Genomic DNA, 22793 nt, shown 5'->3' on the forward strand with positions numbered 1-22793 from the left:
AGTTAAATACTCCCCAGTGATAAAATGCATTTGGGGTCCGTGACGGTGAACAGAAAGTGTGTGCTCAGGCTCAGGGTGGGCCACATATGTGATGTGGTGAGGAGGCTGGTGGTCAGTGGCCACATAAGGTAGCAGGAGAAGCAGCACTTCTGTTGAGCATTATTGGAACTGGGTGCAGTCATATGGACTCCTAGGGATCCTATAGATGCTGCAGGAGGTGCGTGGAAGTCTGAGGTTCTGGTCCGAAGTGTACCGGCGGATGCCTGGTGGTCAGGGTCTGACACAGAGAGAGAGACCACACCTGTCGGCATCTTGCCCTGGCTGTAAGACCTGAAGAGTGAAGTGCAGAGACTTCAGGGGAAAGACACATTGGAACTGGATAGTGTGATTTTATAATGGGAACCTGATTTAGGATTACAATTTATTAATTGAACTAGCAAAATACCCGCGCTTTGCAGCAGCAAAGTACTGCCTTAAAATTTTTATTAAGAAAAAAAGTAAACATTTTTAAACTGAGGGAAAATATACAAATAATTATTTGTTAAGAATCTCTTTGTATACCACGTTGCCAGTTCGGCCCTTCGGTTGTAATATGACCAAGCTGTGCACTGAGCTTACTCTTGAGCATGCAACGTACAGTTGGCCATGTGAAAAGCAATTCTTGATTCAAGTCTCAAATCAATGGTAACCTTTTGTAGGGTTTGTCCCTGAGACTTAATTGTCATTGTGAAGCAGAGCCTTACTGGAAATTGAAGGCGTTTGAATTGAAATGGCAGATTAGATGGTATAACGGGGATGCGAGGAATAAAAACTCTCTCACCTGAGGCACTGCCAGTAAAAATAGTTGCCTCAATTAGGTTGTTTTGTAGACACATGACCTGAAGTCTCTTGCCGTTACAAAGTTTCGGTGGATGTAAGTTTCTCAGTAACGTTATTGGTGCCCCAACCTTCAAAATGAGATTATGATCAGGAGTGCCTGGAGGATTTAGAGTGTTGAGAAACTCTACTGGATAGTGTACCGCATCTTCTACTTCTACAACTGAATTAACAGACTGATGTGTTTTTGGTTGTGAAGGTAGTTCTTGAAGTAAAATGTGGTTTAGTCATAGTCATGTCATTTTTTGGTGTCAGGATAGCTCTCTCTCTCAACCATGACACGTTGTTTTCGTGGAGATTTCGTAGATTGTGGTAAACATTTTGAAGAAGGCTTTGTAAGGTATTCACGATGAGACAGAGATTTGTAGGAATATTTATTTTACGGTTTTCTTGCATGAAGGTGCCATCACCTATACTCATCAGAAGAGCAGAGAACTCCTCTGATGTTTTGTCACGTTTCAAATGAACTGTCATGTTTATTTTTAAAGTAACAACATGGATTTGTGGCCAAAGGTATGAAGACTTCAGAGATGCTTTAACTTCATCAGCGCATGTTCCTCTGGGCACGACTGGTAGGGTTTGGTGGAAGTCTCCAGCCAGCAACACTGTCAAGCCTCCCATAAGTTTGTTGGTGTTTCGGATGTCTTGGAGGGTCCTGTCTGAAGCCTCAACACCTCCTCTGTGTGCCATAGTGCATTCATCCCAGACAATAAGCTGACAATGTCGCAGCATTTCAGCCATGTTGCTCTGCTTTAATATGTTACACATTAGGGATTCAGTATGGTTGAGGTTCACAGGCAGCTTGAAAGCTGAATGAGCAGTTCTGCCACCCTCAAGAAGAGTTGCAGCAATGCCAGAAGAAGCCACAGCTATGGCAATGTTACGTTTTGCTTGGATTTTTGCAAGGAGAAGGTTTATTAGGAATGTCTTACCAGTTCCTCCTGGAGCATCAAGGAAAAACACCGTGCCAGTGGCCAAGACAACGCTGCTCATGACTTGCTCATAAACTGAGTTTTGGCCACTATTTAGCAACAGCTCGTTATTTGTGACTATATTGGCCAATTACGAGGTGTTGTAAGATGTCTCTTTCAAGTACTCGGTATTTGACGTAAGTTGTGCCAGTTCTCTGAAAGGTGAAGGCAAACCGTAATGATGAAGAGATTGACCTCCAATACCAATTACGTAGTTTTCAAGCAAGTGTAGACACTTGTTATAGATCAAATTTAACCACTGGTGGACTTCTGTTCGTTTATAATCTTTCAGTCTGTCTCCTAACATCTTCTGCTATACTGTGTTTGTTTTTCCCATAGGTTTAAGGGGTTTTCCATTTGGCAGAACACCAACATGACAGCAAACAGCTCACGGATCTTTTGAGGTGAGCGAGACAGAGCAGCTTCCTGTAGAGTCTCGTCCCAGTTGATATCGTTATGTAAAAAACCGAGTGCCCTCCAGGCCAACTTATAGGTTGGATGTAGGACACCATCAACTGTTCTGAGAGATTTGAAAGACGTGGGACCTGTGATTTTGTTGAGCAGCAGTCGGAGATGGTAGCATTCAGAGTTATTAGACCCGTCCCAGCACATAATCTTTTTTCATTCCCAAATGTCCTGGTACAGGGTTGCCCTGTTTCCTCCGACGAAACAAGTTGTTTGCCCACACATAATATGATGGAATTTCATTATAATGAAGTTGTTTTGCAAAATCTTCATGTTTGCAAAGGTCAAAGAACGCTAAAAGGGTTATCTGTGGTCGATTGTGTACTTTATCAGCAACATTGCCTTCTGTGAAATAAATTCTTTGTCCGTTCTCAAGATGCATAGCAAGATGAACAACTGGAGGGAAGCGTTCGTGAATGGGAAAACAGAAAATGTGCCAGGCTGCTTCAGAGCTACTAATGTAACGACCAGCTTTGTATCGAGATACTTCGTCATTTTGATTTTGTATTGTAAATACTGCCTGGACACTTCCTTTGTTAACATACTTGCAGACGTATTTGATTGATTTTACTGAATTGCAAAATTCGACATTGATGTGAGCATTGAAGAAGCAGGACAGCACAGGACTATAAGGGACCACCCATCTGTTGTCGATATGTACTCCTTTGATGTTAATTGTATGACCTCCATCAGCAGGTGCGCGCCGGCGGTACTGAGGGTAACCATCTTCTCCGGTCTGAGTTTGTGAGATGAACGGACGCAGGTACTTCTTAGTGCATATTCTGTTGCTCATGCAGAGCGAGTTGATATTAAGAGGTCCACATGGGCCATGAATCATGTTGGATTTTACTATTTTGTGGAGGGCAGGGTCGTCAGTCTGTGGATCAGGAATTTCTGCACGGATGAGTTGACCGATGAGAGCTTGTTTAATCCTATCCTTTAGCCACAATAGAATGTGTGCATGAGGAATACCTCGGTTTTGCCACTCTATGGTGTACATGTAGCAATTTGTAGAGGCGAAAATGTTACTCTTCGCGAGCAAGTCTATCATTTTGTGAATCTTGAGATGAAATACACGACTGATAAGGTCGTGGCGATCGTGAGGTTTTTGACATGGAAGGAGAACTTCAGTGATGTCAGTCCATCTAGGATTGTAAGTAAATGTGATGAATAAGTAATGACGTACGTATGTCATTGTGTCTTGTGTACGCTCGTGCATATAGCGAGGTCCTCCAGTAAAGGATGATGGTAATATCACAGCTTGACCAAGTTCTATTAAATTAGTGTTGTTTTTTACAATAGCATCTTTTATGTGAACATAATTTTCAGCTCGTAGTTTTTTCTGATTTAGTCAGATATAATTTAGTCTTTCGGATTCAATTTTTGCGTACATATCAAATAAAAACTGATTTAATAAAGTTCGGAAGAAAAGAATAGTATTATCATGTCTGATCATAAGCCGATATGAATAGACGTTTGCTGCAGAGACGGTTTTGTTCATAGGTAACTTACTGGCAGCATGAACTTGAGGTATAGACACAGAATAGCCGTCTTCACCATAGCAGAACGTGAGGGGATATTGAAGTGCATCATAGGATCTGTGGGTTTTCTTAATGCATTGCAGTGTATTGTCTCTGGTTTTCAAGACAATACCCCTATTGTTGAACATTTGCCCAACGATGACAACACCAACTTGACGAACTGTGGGTTTATTAAATCTGCCTTTGTGTGCATGTAATGGTTTTTTGTCGCAGTGAATGACAACTTTGAAGTCTTTGTCTTCATCTGAAATACTGTCCGTTGCAGAGCGGAAGTCCTGGATGTGTTACAATCATGCAGCATTTTTTGTAATTGCTTGACCAGGGGTATGTTAACTCCAGAAACATTAGCGCAGCGCATTTGTGCTTCCTTTTCATTGTCCCCGACGAAATAAATTTGCAAAAATTTGTGTTCCTCACTCGGCATAGGTAAAAGACTGCCAATCAAGTGATACACTTGTCCCTGAACTTTAAATGAAGGCATAAAATTTCCCTCAACTATTTGGTTAGCACCAAATGATGTCAATTTGAAATGCGCTGTTGTACTTTCGAATGTTGTTCAAGAAATGCTCACTTTGAGGATGTTCGCCATTTAACAGGCCCTTAAGAAGGTCAGGAAGCTTACGTAAAGGACTGAGAGAGACTTTACCACCGTTACAGCACAAACCAGGAGACTCGCATTTCCACTTACGAGCTCAACAATAGTCACAGTGAACATCCATAGATCCAATGTGTACTGTTTTGTCAGATTCATAATGTGTGTTTGGGTCGTACACAAATTCACAATCGGCTTTTTTGAGCCAAACCTGTTGTTTTCGTATGAGCCGCTTTTCATTATTGGGATCGTACCTAGAAACAGAAGCTCTATTAACTTGAGGATTTGCCTCCAAGTATTTAGCGACAGCGTCTCTATGAACTTGTGGATTTCCCTGGGAGTATTTAGAGATAGCGTCTCTATGAATTTGTGGATTTGCTTGTGAGTATTTAGCGATAGCGTCTCTATGAACTTGTGGATTTGCTTGGACGAAAGTAGGTTCCAGTTATGACCAAAACGCGTAGAATTTCGAAATGAAACCTGCCTAACTTTTATAAGTAAGGAATGAGGCTGCCAAATTTCAGCTTTCCACCTACACGGGAAATTGGAGAATTAGTAAAGAGTCAGTGAGTCAGTCAGTGAGGGCTTTGCCTTTTATTAGTATAGATTTCAGTCATTGGGACTTCTTTGTCAGCTTTTTAACTACCTCACTGGACACTTTTTTATCATGGATGATTCATTTATTTATTCAGGTTTGTTTTAGAACACTATTTATTGTTGAACAAAAGCACAAAGCACTGTTTTGCACCATGTTGCTGTGTTGTGTGCGCTCATTCGCCCTGGTACAAAGGAAGTGTGCCAGCTGCGGGCAACCTTGGCATTGCATCACTGTCACCTCAGGCAATCAGAGTACCAGAAGAAGGAGAAGAAAACATTTCACTGTTTATTCAGATTACCTTAAGGTTTCCAATAGTTCACCAAATATTAGCATAGTAATTCCATCCATCCATCCATTCTCTTCCGCTTATCCGAGGTCGGGTCGCGGGGGCAGCAGCTTAAGCAGAGAGGCCCAGACTTCCCTCTCCCCGGCCACTTCTTCCAGCTCTTCGGGAGAATCCCAAAGGCGTTCCCAGGCCAGCCGGAGACATAGTCCCTCCAGCGTGTCCTGGGTCTTCCCCGGGCCTCCTCCCGTTGGACGTGCCCGGAACACCTCACCAGGGAGGCGTCCAGGAGGCATCCTGATCAGATGCCCGAGCCACCTCATCTGACTCCTCTCGATGCGGAGGAGCAGCGGCTCTACTCTGAGCCCCTCCCGGATGACTGAGCTTCTCACCCTATCTTTAAGGGAAAGCCCAGACACCCTGCAGAGGAAACTCATTTCAGCCGCTTGTATTCGCGATCTCGTTCTTTCGGTCACTACCCATAGCTCATGACCATAGGTGAGGGTAGGAGCGTAGATCGACTGGTAAATTGAGAGCTTTGCCTTACGGCTCAGCTCCTTTTTCACCACGACAGACCGATGCAGAGCCCGCATCACTGCGGATGCCGCACCGATCCGCCTGTCGATCTCACGCTCCATTCTTCCCTCACTCGTGAACAAGACCCCGAGATACTTGAACTCCTCCACTTGGGGCAGGATCTCTCCCCCAACCCTGAGAGGGCACTCCACCCTTTTCCGGCTGAGGACCATGCTCTCGGATTTGGAGGTGCTGATTCTCATCCCAGCCGCTTCACACTCAGCTGCGAACCGATCCAGAGAGAGCTGAAGATCACGGCCTGATGAAGCAAACAGGACAACATCATCTGCAAAAGCAGTGACCCAATCCTGAGTCCACCAAACCGACCCCTTCAACACCCTGGCTGCGCCTAGAAATTCTGTCCATAAAAGTTATGAACAGAATCGGTGACAAAGGGCAGCCCTGGCGGAGTCCAACTCTCACTGGAAACGGGCTCGACTTACTGCCGCAATGCGGACCAAGCTCTGACACGGTTGTACAGAGACCGAACAGCTCTTATCAGGGGTCCGTACCCCATACTCCCGAGCACCCCCACAGGATTCCCGAGGGACACGGTCGAATGCCTTTTCCAAGTCCACAAAACACATGTAGACCGGTCGGGCAAACTCCCATGCACCCTCCAGGACTCTGCTAAGGGTGAAGAGCTGGTCCACTGTTCCGACCAGGACTAAAACCACACTGTTCCTCCTGAATCCGAGGTTTGACTATCCGACGGACCCTCCTCTCCAGAACCCCCGAATAGACTTTTCCAGGGAGGCTGAGGAGTGTGATCCCTCTATAGTTGGAACACACCCTCCGTCCCCCTTTTTAAAGAGGGGGACCACCCCCCCGGTCTGCCAATCCAGAGGCACTGTCCCCGATGTCCATGCGATGTTGCAGAGACGTGTCAACCAAGACAGTCCTACAACATCCAGAGCCTTAAGGAACTCCGGCGATCTCATCCACCCCGGGCCCTGCCACCAAGGAGTTTTTGACCACCTCGGTGACTTCAGTCCCAGAGATGGGAGAGCCCACCTCAGAGTCCCCAGGCTCTGCTTCCTCATTGGAAGGCATGTTAGTGGGATTGAGGAGGTCTTCAAGTACTCCTCCCACCGACCCAACGCCCCGAAGTCGAGGTCAGCAGCGCACCATCCCCACCATATACGGTGTTGACACTGCACTGCTTCCCTCCTGAGACGCCGGACGGTGGACCAGAATCTCCTGAAGCCGTCCAAAGCCGCTCTCCATGGCCCCCCCAAACCCCTCCCATGCCCGAAGTTTTGCCTCAGCAACAACCGAAGCCGCGTTCCGCTTGGCCTGCCGGTACCTATCAGCTGCCTCCAGAGACCCACAGGACAAAAAGTCCTATAGGACTCCTTCTTCAGCTTGACGGCATCCCTCACCGGTGTCCACCAACGGGTTCGGGATTGCCGCCACGACAGGCACCACCACCTTGCGGCCACAGCTCCGGTCAGCCGCCTCAACAATAGAGGCACGGAACATGGCCCATTCGACTCAATGTCCCCACCTCCCTCGGGACGGGTTGAAGTTCTGCCGGAGGTGGGAGTTGAAGCTACTTCTGACAGGGGACTCTGCCAGCCGCTCCCAGCAGACCCTCACAACACGCTTGGGCCTACCAGGTCTGACCGCATCTTCCCCACCATCGGCCAACTCACCACCAGGTGGTGATCAGTTGACAGCTCCGCCCCTCTCTTCACCCGAAAGTGTCCAAGACATATGGCCGCAAGTCCGACGACACGACCACAAAGTCGATCATCGACCTGAGGCCTAGGGTGTCCTGGTGCCAAGTGCACATATGAACACCCTTATGCTTGAACATGGTGTTCGTTATGGACAATCCGTGATGAGCACAGAAGTCCAATAACAAAACACCGCTGGGTTCAGATCGTGGGCCATTCCTCCCAATCACGCCCTTCCAGGTCTCACTGTCATTGCCCACGTGAGCATTGAAGTCTCCCAGCAAAACGAGGGAATCCCCAGAAGGTATGCCCTCTAGCAACCCCTCCAGAGACTCCGAAAAGGGTGGATACTCCAAACTGCTGTTCGCATACGCACAAACAACAGTCAGGACCCTTCCCCACCCGGCGGAGGGAGGCCACCCTCTCGCCCACCGGGTAAACCCCAATGCACAGGCTCCAGTCGGGGCAATAAGTATGCCCACACCTGCTCGGCCTCTCACGGGGCAACTCCAGAGTGGTAGAGAGTCCAGCCCCTCTCAAGGAGATTGGTTCCAGAGTCCAAGCTGTGCGTCGAGGTGAGTCCGACTATATCTAGCCGGAACCTCTCGACCTCGCGCACTAGCTCAGGCTCCTTCCCCTTCAGAGAGGTGACATTCCACGTCCCAAGAGCCAGTTTCTGTAGCCGAGGATCAGGCCACCACCCAACTCACATTGCACCCAACCTCCTTGGCCCCTCCCATAGGTGGTGAGCCCATGGGGAGAGCATAGTAATTTATTTGGCAAAATAATATCAATACAACCTTTAATAATAATAATAATAAGCAGTTCATCATCATCATCCAATGGACTTCCTACTAGGTGACTCTCTGTCTTAGTATGTTGCTTTGGTCTCTGGTGTGCTGGGCTCTCTCTCCAGAGATAACACATGGCTGCTGGAACAGCAGAAACACTAGCTGGGCTCTGTAAGCGTCGGTTTTTCCAGTCCCTGACACACTTTTTGCATGAGTGGAGGAGTCAATGACTCCGCTCTTCAGCAAAACTCAGCAAAGTTTACCCACCAAAATAATCCAGCACAGATCTGGTCATGTCCTTTCATCCCAGCTACCTGCACTCCCCCAAGCTGCCTTCTAAGAAGGGGAAGGAGTGCTCATGGTTCCTAAAATGTGTCCTCTTTCCAGTTCTACTTGTCCAATGCTATCCATGCTATTGATGTCACAGACAGACTATCAAAGCAACGGCTTTGCACTCGGCGGGAGTGCAGGTTACAGAAAAGCTCTCCTCTTCAGTCAGTTACATCCCAATTGATGCAAATTACAAAACCCAAAGCAACACTTAGAAAACATTTTTATCTAATCTGATAGGGTCACAAATGGGCCCAAGTAACAAGTGACTTTTAAAGTTTTATTTTTTAAATAGTTCATCTTATTATTATTATTATTTGAATGACACATTCCTCATGACAAAGACATGCATTTCACAATATACCAACATCAGTGATGATAAGATGTCCTCCAAATAAGGCCAAGAAGGTCTTTCGTCGTACAGTGCAACCAGCAAAGGAGAATATTAAGAAAAAACGTCAACAGCAAATACCCAACACTCAAAGCAGAAACACAAATGAATATTCATAAATTTCCTATTTTTGTTCAATGGGTAAAGGACTACATTGTATTGTATATATACAGGCATATGAAAAAGTTTGAGAACCCCTCTCAGCCTGCATAATAATGGACTCTACTTTCAACAAAAAAGATAACAGTGGTATGTCTCTCACTTCCTAGGAACATCTGAGTACTGGGGTGTTTTCCAAACAAAGATTTTTAGTGAAGCAGTATTTAGTTGTATGAAATTAAATCAAATGTGAAAAACTGGCTGTGCACAAATGTGGGTCCCTTTGTAATTTTGCTGATTTGAATGACTGTAACTGCTCAATACTGATTACTTGCAACACCAAATTGGTTGGATTAGCTCGTTAATCCTTGAACTTCATAGACAGGTGTGTCCAATCAGGAGATAAGGGTATTTAAGGTGGTCAATTGCAAGTTGTGCTTCCCTTTGACTCTCCTCTGAAGAGTGACAGCATGGGATACTCAAAGCAACTCTCAAAAGATCTGAAAACAAAGATTGTTCAGTCTCGTGGTTTAGGGGAAGGCTACAAAAAGCGATCTCAGAGGTTTAAACTGTCAGTTTCAACTGTAAGGAATGGAATCAGGAAATGGAAGGCCACAGGCACAGTTGCTGTTAAGTCCAGGTCTGGCAGGCCAAGAAAAATACAGGAGCGGCATATGCACAGGATTGTGAGAATGGTTACAGACAACCCACAGATCACCTCTAAAGACCTGCAAGAACATCTCGCTGCAGATGGTGTATCTGTGCATCATTCTACAATTCAGTGCACTCACTCACTTCAAAGCCCTTTCTGCACTCACACCACAAACCGAGTTGCTTGTTGTATGCAAATGCTCATTTAGACAAGCCAGATTCATTTTGGAACAAAGTGCTTTGGACTGAGGAGACAAAAAGTGAGTTATTTGTTCATAACAAAAAGCACTTTGCATGGCGGAAAAAAGAACACCGCATTCCAAGAAAAACACCTGCTACCTACTGTCAAATTTGATGGAGCTTCCATTAATTATGCTGTGGGGCTGTGTGGCTAGTTCAGGGACTGGGGCCCTTGTTAAAGTTGAGGGTCAGATGAATTCAACCCAGTATCAACAAATTCTACAGGATAATGTTCAAGCATCAGTCACAAAGTTGAAGTTGCACAGGGGTTGGATATTCCAACAAGACAATGACCCAAAACACAGTTCAAAATCTACAAAGGCATTCATGCAGAGGGAGAAGTACAATGTTCTGGAATGGCCATCACAGTTCCCTGACTTGAATATCTTTTAAAATCTATGGGATGATTTGAAGCAGGCTGTCCATGCTTGGCAGCTATAAAACTGAACTGAACTGGAGAGATTTTGTATTGAAGAATGGTCAAAAATACCTCCATCCAGAATCCAGACACCCATCAAAGGCTATAGGAGGCGTCTAGAGGCTGTTATATTTGCAAAAGGAGGCTCAACTAAGTATTGATGTAATATCTCTGTTGGGGTGCCCAAATTTATGCACTTGTCTAATTTTGTTATGATGCATATTGTATATTTTCTGTTAATCCAATAAACTTAATGTCACTGCTGAAATCCTACTGTTTCCATAAGGCATGTCGTATATTAAAAGGAAGTTGCTACTTTGAAAGCTCAGCCAATGATAAACAAAAATCCAAAGAATTAAGAGGGGTTCCCAAACTTTTTCACATGAATGTAAGTAACTGATGTGATCCACAGTAATGATGGCCACTCGAAAAAAAATCAAGATGGCTAAGTTCATAAATTTGATTGTGTCAAAAAAAAAACCAACCAGTGGGCCACTTAAAAGACACAACACAGGACTGAAATGCTGAGGCTGCAAATGAGCCCACCTGAGTAAAGCTGAGGAGAGACCACCGCAGGGTCAACATGTTATGGTTAAGCCAGGATTATGTTCTAGGTCTTTAATGTTTAAACCAGGTTATGTTTAAGCTCCCTTATAATGTGCTTTTCATTTAATTACTCATTGTTTATGTTAATACTGTTATTTACAGTATGTTTGTTTATTTAAGTATGTGTTTTTGTCACTTTTTTTATTGTTTGGTTTCCATGGAACTCATGTATAAATAGTGTGTATGCACAAAAATGTTGCGTACGCCCGTTTCCTCGCACACTTTGAGAAGTATGTAAATTAAACTTGGTGTAAAGCCACAAAGATTTTCACAGTAGCCCCCCTACCTTGTGTACGCACGTTTCTGCTCAGTTTTGCACCAGTGTCAAAGCAGTGCTACTGTTTCTGTGTCATTTATCTTTCTTTTTCATATTTGCATCAAAGACCCAGGATTTATCAAATACACTGAATTTAGTGCATATCATTTACAAATTTTAATCACTTGTTTGTAATCATTCTGTAACAATATAACGGTGCATAGAATGGCCAAACTATTCCAACTACCATAGCTGCTTTAGTGTTGTTAGAAGACATTGCAAACGGAAGAATTAGAAGAGAATGCTATTTATAGATGACGATGACTGGCTTATAAGTTGATTTCCCTATCCTCTCCTCTTGGCGCTACGTGCTGAACTGGTGCCAGCTTTAGAAAGGCAGACTTTGAGGAATTGCAAGTTCTGCCCACCCTCAAGTTTTTAGCCACAGGACCTTTTCAACATGAACTTGCCGACTCAGCGGTATAGGATGGTATTATCCACCTGTCATCCAGATAGATAAGATTTCCTTACACTATGGCTGAACTGTTGCAGCAGTGTCTGATTTTCCAAATGTAATCGGAGTGGTCAGCTGCACGCATATTGCTATTGCAACACTGCCGGACAAGTTATATCAGCCAGCGATGAATCACCTAAAGAATGAGCTGGCATTGTATCATCTATAGCTGGACAGTGTATAAAAACGGCAGCTCTGCACAGCCGCAGGCGCTTTTTTTCAACTAGTGTGGCAAAGGCAAGCAGTTCTTTTAAAGATAGCAAGTCACCTCAAATAGCCATGTAAAGAGCAGAGAATCGAACCTTTGTGGTGCTCAGCGCTGATGCTGCACTATAAAGGCGCCTTCAGAGCATGAATTTGCTTATGTGAATAGAATGCATTTCCACTTTATTAATGTGCTGCTTTATAGTGCACAGAAAGTATGTCGTGGTTTGCCCGTACCTGAAGAGATGTGGTATGATGAACCTAACCCTGATCCAACAAATGATCAGCCAAATCTTACAGCGTTACAACTTCATTTGAATGTCATTAGCAGCATGTAGTAACAGGTAATCAGATGCAGCATTCATTTTTTAACCAGTTCATTTAAATTGTGCTCAGTGTCACACAGTACAGCCCATCTATTCCTTAGCTCATTGGCCACATTTCTTGTAGTATCCACTACTGCGTTTTAGCACACAGCCAGAGGTGGTTTCTGAGGCAGAGATGTATGCGCACCCAGCGTCTGAAGATGAGCAGGGCACAGTAGCACCGTCATGTCATCAGCACCAGGGTCAGCTTTTGTAATATTGTCTGAAACTGAGTAAACACACGGTGGGCTGCGACTCGCCTTTTCATATCGACTTTGATATCTGACCTCTTCTGTTCTTATTTCAGGCACTGTGTGACTTTTTAAGCCAACAAATAGTACATTTTTACTTGCCTCCACTTAGCATTCGCTGAAATTCTTGTTTTTTTGATGAGATTTTGTCATTGTCTTTTAACAAACCACCAAAGCTGATGTTTCTATTAATTTGCATATTAAAATATGCAAATTTATGGCAGAAGTCAGGGTGGGGCATGTGCATTAAATTTCACATTCATTGGGATTTATACAGGAGAAGTGCGTGGAACATGACTTACGGACAGTTTTATGCATCTGGATTTTTTTGTGCATATGCACATTTCTGTTTTTGTCTGTACGTCATGTTTTAGAGTGAATTCTATGCACAGAGTTATACATGAGGCTCCATTTTGTGAATCAGTTTTTTGCCATGCCCCTTTTATTTTGTGGGTGGTTCCCCAAGAGGCGTGGCCAATTGTCACTGCTCGCAGCTGAATAAAGGCTCATGGGAATTGCAGTTCCTCTGCAGTACATCTATATGCATGTGGTGGTCGGTAAGTGTCTCTGTTTTGCTTTTGCTTAGTTTCTACTGGATTTTTGACCTTTTTGCTCAGTTTTCCACCAGGGACCAGCCATTGAAGATTTAGGTCTGCTCTCCTGAACCATTCTGGAGGCATCACACCATTTTAGCCATGTTGCATGAGTGAATCACAACAGAATGTACTGCCTAGCAAAAATGAAAAACTGTGGGCTAGACAGTAATACTGTCCAAACCGAGCTACATTCTGTACAGAAGTCATTAGAGAAGGTGGATGAACTATTATATAATATTGCTGTAGATAAAGACATCACACCCATAGTTCATATCTATACCTACAACCATGCAGTAAACTATGGATCAATTATTGGATGCCTTATCTTTTGTGGCTACGGTGGTAGATCTGGAGAAGCAGCATAATTTTTATGATTAAGATGATGACACTCAACTTGCTTGGGCTAACATCCAATACCTATGGGAGAGAGAAGCTTCTAGAGCCTGCCAGAAAACTAGGTCTGTTGCTGTGCCCTTTAAATCAAATCCTACCTACGTTCAAGTCTCCAGTTTTTGCTGCTGAATCATTTGAGCCTCCTACTCCAATATTTTTGCTGACTTATTCAGTTCAGCTACACACAGGCTTGTCTTGCCCACAGCTGACTCTGTAATTCCAGCTACTCCAGCTTGTGCGCCTTCCATTTCTTTTCCACTCCACTATACTGTGCGGAGTCTTTTGAATCTATATATCTGGACAATTAAGGATCTACTTTCTCCTGCTATTGTTGCCTTGACCTTTAGTCTCCCAACCCCAATTGTTGATTGTGAAGAACTGATTAAGCTACTTGAATCTGTCTTTGATACTCGACCTAAGCCTGGGGTTCTTGTGTTTTTCACTCTGCCTGAGTTGCTGCCTGTGCCCCCAGGAGAGGGTACTACCAAGTTGCTGCCTGACACACTGGCAGGAGAGAGTGCTGTGCTACCTGTGTGCATTACGTTGGTGCCTGCTCTGCTGCCTGAGAGCCCCAAGGGTCTTGATGCAGGAAATGGACCCCAAGCTGCAACTACGTTTAGGCCACTGGGAGGCTGTCTGTCTATCATTCAGTCTCTAATTTTGTCGACTTTTGAGAATGAGTTGGAGAGTCTGAAAGCCACCTGTTAAAGAGAGGACTATCTTATGTTACTATTTGATGTATTTTTCATTAATTTTAATTATTATTGTTTCTGTTAATATTGATATTTGCAATATGTTTGATTATATGAATAAGTAATTTTTGTTACTTTTGATAACTGTTTGGTTTCTATGTGTGCATCAACTTACTGCCATGTCCCTTGTGTTTTGTGGGTGGGTTCACAAGACCCCAAAAGGAAGGTGGCCTGTCGGTCCCAACTGCTTCCAGAACACAGGATCATGGGAACTGCAGTCCCTCTACAGTACATTTGTATGCACTTTGTGGTTGCTGAGTGTCTCCGTTTTGCTGCTTCTTTTGCTTTTTCTTAGTTTGTACTCAATTTTTGACCTGCTTACTACTTCCTAGATTGTACGGTGGCCGCAAAGGGCAAGTGACAAAAGATGTAAAGGTGTGATCCGCACAATTAAATAAGGTGACACGTACACTTAAGGTGATGCACACATTCAAACGAGGTGACTCGCAAAATGAAATAGGGTGCCACACAAAATTAGAGATGACGCGCTCACGCAACCAGAAGTGTGATGACACGTAAAAGTGTACGGAAAGGGTTGGTACCTTGGCAAAACTAAAGGAAAACAGTGATTGGTGGTAAGATTTGTCTGTCAGTCCACAGGGGAACTTTCCAGTTAAATGGTGGGCTGAGTTAGAGAAAATTAAGATAGCATTCTTTTTTTTCAATTAAATTGTTGGCGATCGGAATTGCTGGTGTACATTAACAGGCAAGAATTAATAAAAATAATAAAGGACCCCAAAGTAAACTGGGGTGCTCCCCATTTTTTTTTTTTTGCGCCTGCAGTGTGATGCTTGATAAAAGAGCTATGTAGCACCCGACCCGACACAATTCAAGCACACTTTTTATTTTCTTCACCTGTGGGACACATCTTCCCCGTGAACCCCACAGACAATACACAGTCCCAGAAGCACTAAATACCAACAACACACTCTCTTCTACCATCACTCCTCCTCACTAAGCTTTGTCCTCCTCCCACCCGACTCTCACCTCTGAGTGGTGGTTGCTGGCTCCTTTTATAGTTCGCCCAGAAGTGCTCCAGGTGTTCCGGCTGCACTTACCATACCATACGGGCTCAGGAGTCCCAAACACAGCACCCCCTGGCAGTGCCTGCCGGGCTGTGACGATGCGGGTTCTGCTCCATGCTCCCAACAGCGTCGATAGTTATAACCGAGATGAGCTAGACAGTGGAGGCAACAACATAGCAAGGGGATGGTTCAGAAAGTGCAAAGTGCTTTTATTAAAATAGTCAAACAAAAAACAAAAAGTGTTCAAATAACTTAAATAACTTCAATAAATAATCCATAAGAAACACGTGGAGGTAAAAACACTAGAAAAAAACAATCCTTTAAAACGTTCTATAGGAAGCAGTTTTTTTAAAACCAAATGACAAGCTCTGTGCTTCTTTCCTGTTAGCATTAGCGTCTCACCTGCTTCTCCCATACGGGCCCTTCAACAGGCGAGACGCTCTCACTGCAGCTGCCCTTTTCCATTCACTAACACAGGTCTGGAGACCTCCCGATCCTGGCATCGGTCTGGCACTCATCCCAGACCTGAGACTTGGACTCCTTTGTCTCCAGGACGCTCACACCAAAGACTACAACACCAAGCCTCGCGACTCCCACTGCCTTTCCGGTCTTCTGCGGCCAGTCGCCTTTCCCTGGTCACTCCCGCTACCTGATCGCTCAGCGGGAGCGACTGCAACTCCAACTCCTGGGTGTCGGCCTAACACCCAGCTTCCTCGCAGGTGCCCACGAGTGCTCATTTGCTCGCTCGCCCTCACGCTCCGTGTGTGTCTCCCTCCCTCTCTCTCTCTTGCACCGACTTGTTCCCTCGCTCCCTGTAAACTCCGCCCTTTACTTTTTTCTGATCTGTTTTTATGAATTATTTATCTATAGACTGGTGAAGTGCATTTTTTGAACACTTGGTTTTATCATTGGTTTTAAATAAAAGCACTTGACCACTTTTGTGCCTACCCCTTGGTGCATGTGTGTGTCTTCATTTACCCGGCTCACCTTGGTTATGACTATCGACGATGCCGGTTCAAGAGGCTCCCAGATGGAATAGGTAGTGTGGAGTTGACCTGGGCCATCACAATACTCAACAGCTGTTACAATATAATCTGCAATGAGAAGATGAAGTAAAATGACACCTTTTATTGGATAACTGAGCAGATTACAATATGCAAGCTTTTCAGGCAGCTGAGGGCCCTTCTTCAGTAACATGTCATTTTGCTTCTCCACTCATTGCATCCTTAAATGGCTAACATGGCACATCACTCTACCACAACTACTACAATATAAGCTAACATTTTATTTGCCTTTTTAATTACTTCTGCACCTTGCTCAGATGATGAAAAAACAATAAACCCCAAAACCTTTTCAGTCACTGTCTCTCGTTTGGTATTTATAATTGTTGTTCATTTTGCCCAAGTGTAACATTTTACACATTTCTGCATTCAATTGCATTTTCCAAGAGTCATTTTGGTTCTGAGGCTCCCTGAATTGCTTTTGCTGACTCCTCAGTGTCTAACATTCCTCCAGTTTTTAGTTTTAAACCAAAATCAACGTCATTGATGTAAATCGGAAAAGTAACCGACCTGTGTAGGACTCAACTGGTGACCTCCATTCTTCTCTTAACAGTACTCTGTCTCCTGCTGGTTAACCAACCTGAGATCCAGACAGCTTAATCAGCTGCCACAAAACAATGAGATACAAATGACAAACTGAATGAGCAGTTCACCCCTAACTAGGATTCATTTACATCACATCTGTTCATCGTCATTACTTAAGGTAGCCAATGACTTACTTATAACCGCAGATTCTGGGATGGACGCTATTCTAGCTCTCCTTGACTTATGTGCAGCGTTTGATACAGTTAACCATGACATTTTACTGTCCCGACTTTCAGCTATTGGTATCTCTGGTGCTGCTCTTTCTTGGTTCACATCATACCTCAGTGATCGCCAGTATTACGTCTTCATTAGGGAACACAAATCTGCCACTACTTCACTCACACACGGTATCCCTCAAGGGTCAGTCCAATATTCTTTAATATCTATATGCTCCCATTAGGTGAGATTATTCGTCGGTATGGTCTAAGCTTCCACTGCTATGCCGATGACACACAACTTTATATAAGTGTTGATACAGAGAAAAGCCAAGCAAAATGACACCTTTTATTGGCTAACTAAAAAGATTGCAATATGCAAGCTTTCGAGGCAACTCAGGCCCCTTCTTCAGGCAAGATGTACATCTTGTAATCTTTTTAGTTAGCCAATAAAAGGTGTCATTTTGCTTGGCTTTTCTCTACATTCATAATGGCTAACATGGTACAACAACCTAGTACTAAGTGTTGATGCAAAGACAAATCTTATTAGTTGGCACCAAATCTGACCTCTCTACCCTTCGTGGGCTAATAATTGACATTGATGGGATCCTGGTTGAACCCTCAGCATCAGTCTGTAATTTGGGTGTCATCTTTGATCGCTTCTTACTTCTCAATCACACATTAGCTCAATAGTACAGACAGCCTTTTTTCGCCTTCGCAGTATTGCCCATCTGCATTCATTCCTCAGTGTGAAGGATACTGAAACACTCATTCACACGTTCATCACTACCCGTCTGGACTATTGAAATGCATTTTTTTATGGCCTACTGACTAAATATAACAACTCGTAGATTACAATATGTTCAGAATTCTGCTGCTTGTTTACTAACACAAACTAAAAAATCAGCTCACATCACTCCTGTCCTCTATGATTTACACTGGTTACCAGCTTCTTCAAGGATCAAATATAAAACTATCCTTCTCACTTTTAAAGCTCTTCATGGTTTAGCCGCTCATTATCTGTCTGAGCTGCTGCTTCCTTACACTCCTGTTCATGCATTAAGATCATCAGACGCTAAGTTACTCACTGTACCTAAATACAGATTAATAACTTTAGGTGGCAGAGCTTTCTCTGTGATAGCCCCTAAAATTTGGAATTCTCTCCATCTCAGCCTTCGCGAGGAAAAATCTATTAAACATTTCAAACTCTGGTTAAAGCACATCTCTTCAACGAGTATTATTCTTTTTTTTGTGTATGTAATTTCTACTGTCTTGTTAATGTGTGTATTAAATTGTAAAGTGTCCTTGAGTGTATGAAAGGTGCTACCATAAATAAAACTTATTATTATATTATTATTATTATTATCAGGAGGTGTGTGTTTTAAATAAAATCTGGAAAGAATATGAAGACGGGCGGCGCGGTGTTTAGCGCTGCTGACTCGCAGTTAAGAGACCTGGGTTTGCTTCCTGCATGGAGTTTGTATGTTCTCCCCTTGTCTGCGTGGATTTCCTCCCACAGTCCAAAGACATGCAGGTTAGGTGCACTGGCGATCCCAAATTGTCCCTAGTGTGTGCTTGGTTGGTGTGTGTCTGTCCATGTGCCCTGTGGTGGGCTGGTGCCCTGCCCGGGGTTTGTTTCCTGCTATGTGCCCTGTGTTGGCTGGGATTGGCTCCAGCAGAACCTGTAGTTAGGATATAGCGGGTTGGAAAATGGATGGATGGATAGAAACTGAAGACAGAAAATAGTGAAGAACTGAGAATTACACATTTGCTCTGGACTTTAGACAAATTATTATCACGACCGTAATTCGTTCCAAAACTCTCCCCCATAGGATTGCATGTAAATAAAATACCGCACAAGCTGTATGTAAGTATATATTTTTTTAGTTTTTAAGCACAAATATAGTTAATTATACCATAGAATGCACAGTGTAATAGTAAACTAAATGTAAAAACATTGAATAACACTGAGAAAACCTTGAACAGAGAAAACTAACCTTGCAGTCTCTTTAAAAACAAGCCCGGTGGTGTCTTTAACTGCCTTCTTGTGCTCTCGCTCGCTGCACAGGGAGAGACTGAACACGTGCGGAAATCATCGGCGCGTACGAACCGGAATGAAAACTGGCTTGTTTGTCACCCGAGTGTGTGGTCGTGAACAGATGCAAAAGTTTGCCGAACTTTTTGCTCGTAGCCCGATTTGTACGTGGTCCGAGACGTTTGTGACCCGAGGTTCCACTGTATTGTTGGAAAAGGAAAATCAACAATATAAGAAGGACATGACATGGCAGATTGATAGCGCTACCAAGGCCCTGAATTAAATAACTGGTACCGTCATCCACAAAGAATTGTGGAATTATTTAAAACAAAAATCTGCAGCCACAAAAGCCCACCTAGACGAAACTTAAGGACACTTGAATTAAGGGTTCTGAATCTTACAAATTAAGTAAAAAGAAATTTTAATTTAAGATAAAAGATGGATGTTCCACAGCAGTTGCTGAAATCAAAACCTGTAGCCAGGATGTCAGTTCACGCAGGTGAAGAGCTCCACGACCACAATGGAAATGTAAGTCTTGCATTAAGTCTCGCCCTGACTCTGTCTGTCACTGTGGCCTCTGGCGAGAGAAGTTTTTCATCTTCAGTGCTGATTAAATCTTACTTGAGGTGCCAGGAGACTTCAGCCCGAGCTCTGATTTCAGCTGAGTGTGTTGGCTGAAGGTCTTTGGACATGGAGGACATAATAGCTGCATCTACTGCAGCCACGGGTTCCAGACAGCCACTTTGAAAGTTACAATAACACCTTTATGGGCCATTTTTTGGTTTTTTTCCAGCTTCAATTATGTGCTGTTTTTAACTTATTTTTTAAATATTACAATATGCAATTTATATTTATTTTTATTACCAGATGCCACTTACATTTAGTTTGCAATTTAATTGCTTGTTTACTTGCTTAGATCCTCTACAATGTACTTTATTATATCATCATTTTTGTTTTTTTATTTTGTATTCAAATTATACTTATTTTGTTGCTTTATTTATATAATCTTTTTCACAAAATTAAAATAATGGATTTGGGTTTATTAAGCTCTCCCTGCTGATCTTATTAATTTAGACCACAGGTGTCGAACTCCAAGCCTGGAGGGCTGTACTAGCAGGTTTTCATTCTAACCATCTTCTTAATTAGTGACCAGTTTTTGATGCTAATTAACTTTTAATTAACTTGGCTCAGGCCCCTTAGTTGTTTCTTTGTTTCCTTAATTAGCAGCTAAACAATAATGAGACACAAAACAAGCTACCACATGACGTGGGGGGGTATTTTTCGTAGGTGGATTACTCGTTTAGCCGGATGTAATTGTTGACGATTTGGCCTGATTCTGGATCTGTCGGTTTTTCGAAACTCTTGCTGGATGTGTTGTCATAGCAGCACATCCAAATCCTCAAACCTGCTCTTGGATTTCCCGTACGTCGCTTAAATCATCCGAGATCAGGTGCCTCATCTTGGATAAGTTAATGCCGGTGACACTCATCCGGGATTGGTCGGTTTTTCAAACGCAGCGGTGTAGTAGATCAGTCTAGCTGGACCTAAACATCCGAGATGAATGCGTGCGCCTCTGCTGATTGAAAAGCCCATATATATTGAGTCTAGAAAACAGGATCAGCAAGTCTCTGATAGGCTGCAACAAAATGACGAAAGAACGGGCGCATTCTTTCACACAAGCGGAGCAGGACCTTTTACTCGAAGGATATGAAGAATTTCAAGAGTTAATATGCACAAGGGGTAACACTGCAAAAGCAGCCCAAACTAGAAAAGACGGCTGGCAAAAAGTGGCCGACAAATTAAACACGTAAGTAGTTTGCATTGTATTTATTGAATGCAGCGTTTTATTTCCTATGTGTCACATTAATTATTATTTAATATGTCATAATTCCAGATCAAACGTGCAAGGAGAACATGGGGACAGGTTAAAGTGAAGTACAAGAATATACTTCAAACTGGTAAATATTGGTGTATAACTATTTAAAGAATTGTTGACATAAAGAATCATACATAATTGAAAAACCATTAATTTGAAAGCTAATAAGAAGGAGGCAGACAAGCAAAAAACAGATGGAGGTCCACACGGTCCAGACCTAACCCCTGCAGAAGAGTTGGCTCTCCAGCAAAATGCCCATCGCCCTGTTTTTGAGGGCATTCCAGGGGGAAGCTCCTCCTCAGAACCACTGGCAGGATGCAGTGGTCACTTCATTTCAGGTAAAGGATGGTCATTGCATATATTTTCTCCTCAATGTGTGCCATAGGTACGTCCCATTTAGCCCTCTTTTTTATTTTGTTTTTTTGTTGGGTCAGTTGCAGTGAATGTCATATCCCTAGAACCTGTGTCTGACCACCGAGCTATTGGCGAATGTCAAATATTTGATGAAGACACTGTGTCTGATTATTCATCAGGAGGAGAGGTAAATGTTGCAAACGTTTGAACAAACTCCACTCTGATCAGTCCCATGTGCTAATCGTGATATACTGTGTTGCAGGAGCCTGTAGCCTGCACATATGAACCTTTTGGAGCATCCACATCAAAAAAAAGGAGATGGTGAGGTTGGTTGAGCCATCTGTTGTACTTGATACGAAATGATTCAAAATGATATACTGTGTATACAATATTGAGGAAAAAAGGCATTTGTAATTGTGTATTTATTTGCAGAAAAATGTTAGGGCTCTATACAAGAGATATCTTCAGCAGAAAGTCACGTACAGGAAACTAAAAATGAGGAAATTACAGCAGGACATGGAAATTCATGAACTGAAGACAACCAAAATGAAGTTGCAGATAAAAATACTAGAAAAATAATTGGTAACAAAATTCTCTTCTCTTTCCCATGACGTGTATGCGTGAGTGTATCCTTAATTTATGTTCTTCTCCTTACAGGCTGAAGGTCCATAATATACAATAAATCAGTTTTGTGTTTCATTGAAAATGCTGGGCCACAATTCTGTCTCTGGCAGCTCTGCCACTGGTTTGCTCAAGGTCATCATCAGGCTGCCCCAAAACCTCAGGGACGCTCTCTTTTCTGATGGCCGCTATGTTGTGTAAGACAGAGCATGCAACAATTACGTCACATGCTCGGTCAGGTGCAACCCTCAGCCTTTTTAGATATTGGCCACCTGAAGGAGAGATTTCAAAGGTCATTTCAATTTGTGCCCTTGTCCTAGACAGAGCTGCATTATATCGAGTTTGTGGCCCAGGGTTGGAGTCAAGAAACGGGGTCATTAGAAAATTCCTACCGGCATATCCCCTGTCCCCAAGCAGGATTCCATCATGATGACCTGTGGAATATGTAAAAATTGTGAATACAATACACACATCATCATGATTTATAATTAGATTATTACCTTGTTCAAATGTCCGATACAGGTGTGACTCCTTACAAATTCTAGAGTCATGAACAGACCCTGGCCATTTAGCCTCCACATTTGATACAAGGTAGGTAGGATGCATCACAGATCATCTGAGAATTGATAGCATGTAGGTCAAA

General features: G+C 43.3%; 1 protein-coding gene across 5 annotated transcripts in view; it reads right to left on the reverse strand.

The window, feature by feature from the left end:
• The window catches only part of LOC120524269 (phospholipase A and acyltransferase 2-like), a 53213-nt gene that overhangs the window by 27168 nt on the left and 3252 nt on the right, over positions 1 to 22793 (reverse strand). Inside the window, exon 2 of one of the 5 annotated variants that reach the window (XM_039746130.1) lies at positions 16451 to 16557. The exons of 3 other annotated variants lie outside the window; for them this stretch is intronic. The gene's annotated coding sequence lies outside the window, so the exon portion shown is untranslated. Of the gene's footprint in view, positions 1 to 15425; positions 15446 to 16450; positions 16558 to 22793 lie in introns of those variants that run through there. One more of the 5 variants, XM_039746145.1, reaches the window with a different exon arrangement.

Source organism: Polypterus senegalus, chromosome 1 (genome assembly GCF_016835505.1).
Source record: "Polypterus senegalus isolate Bchr_013 chromosome 1, ASM1683550v1, whole genome shotgun sequence".
In the NCBI taxonomy this organism is placed as follows: domain Eukaryota; kingdom Metazoa; phylum Chordata; class Cladistia; order Polypteriformes; family Polypteridae; genus Polypterus; species Polypterus senegalus.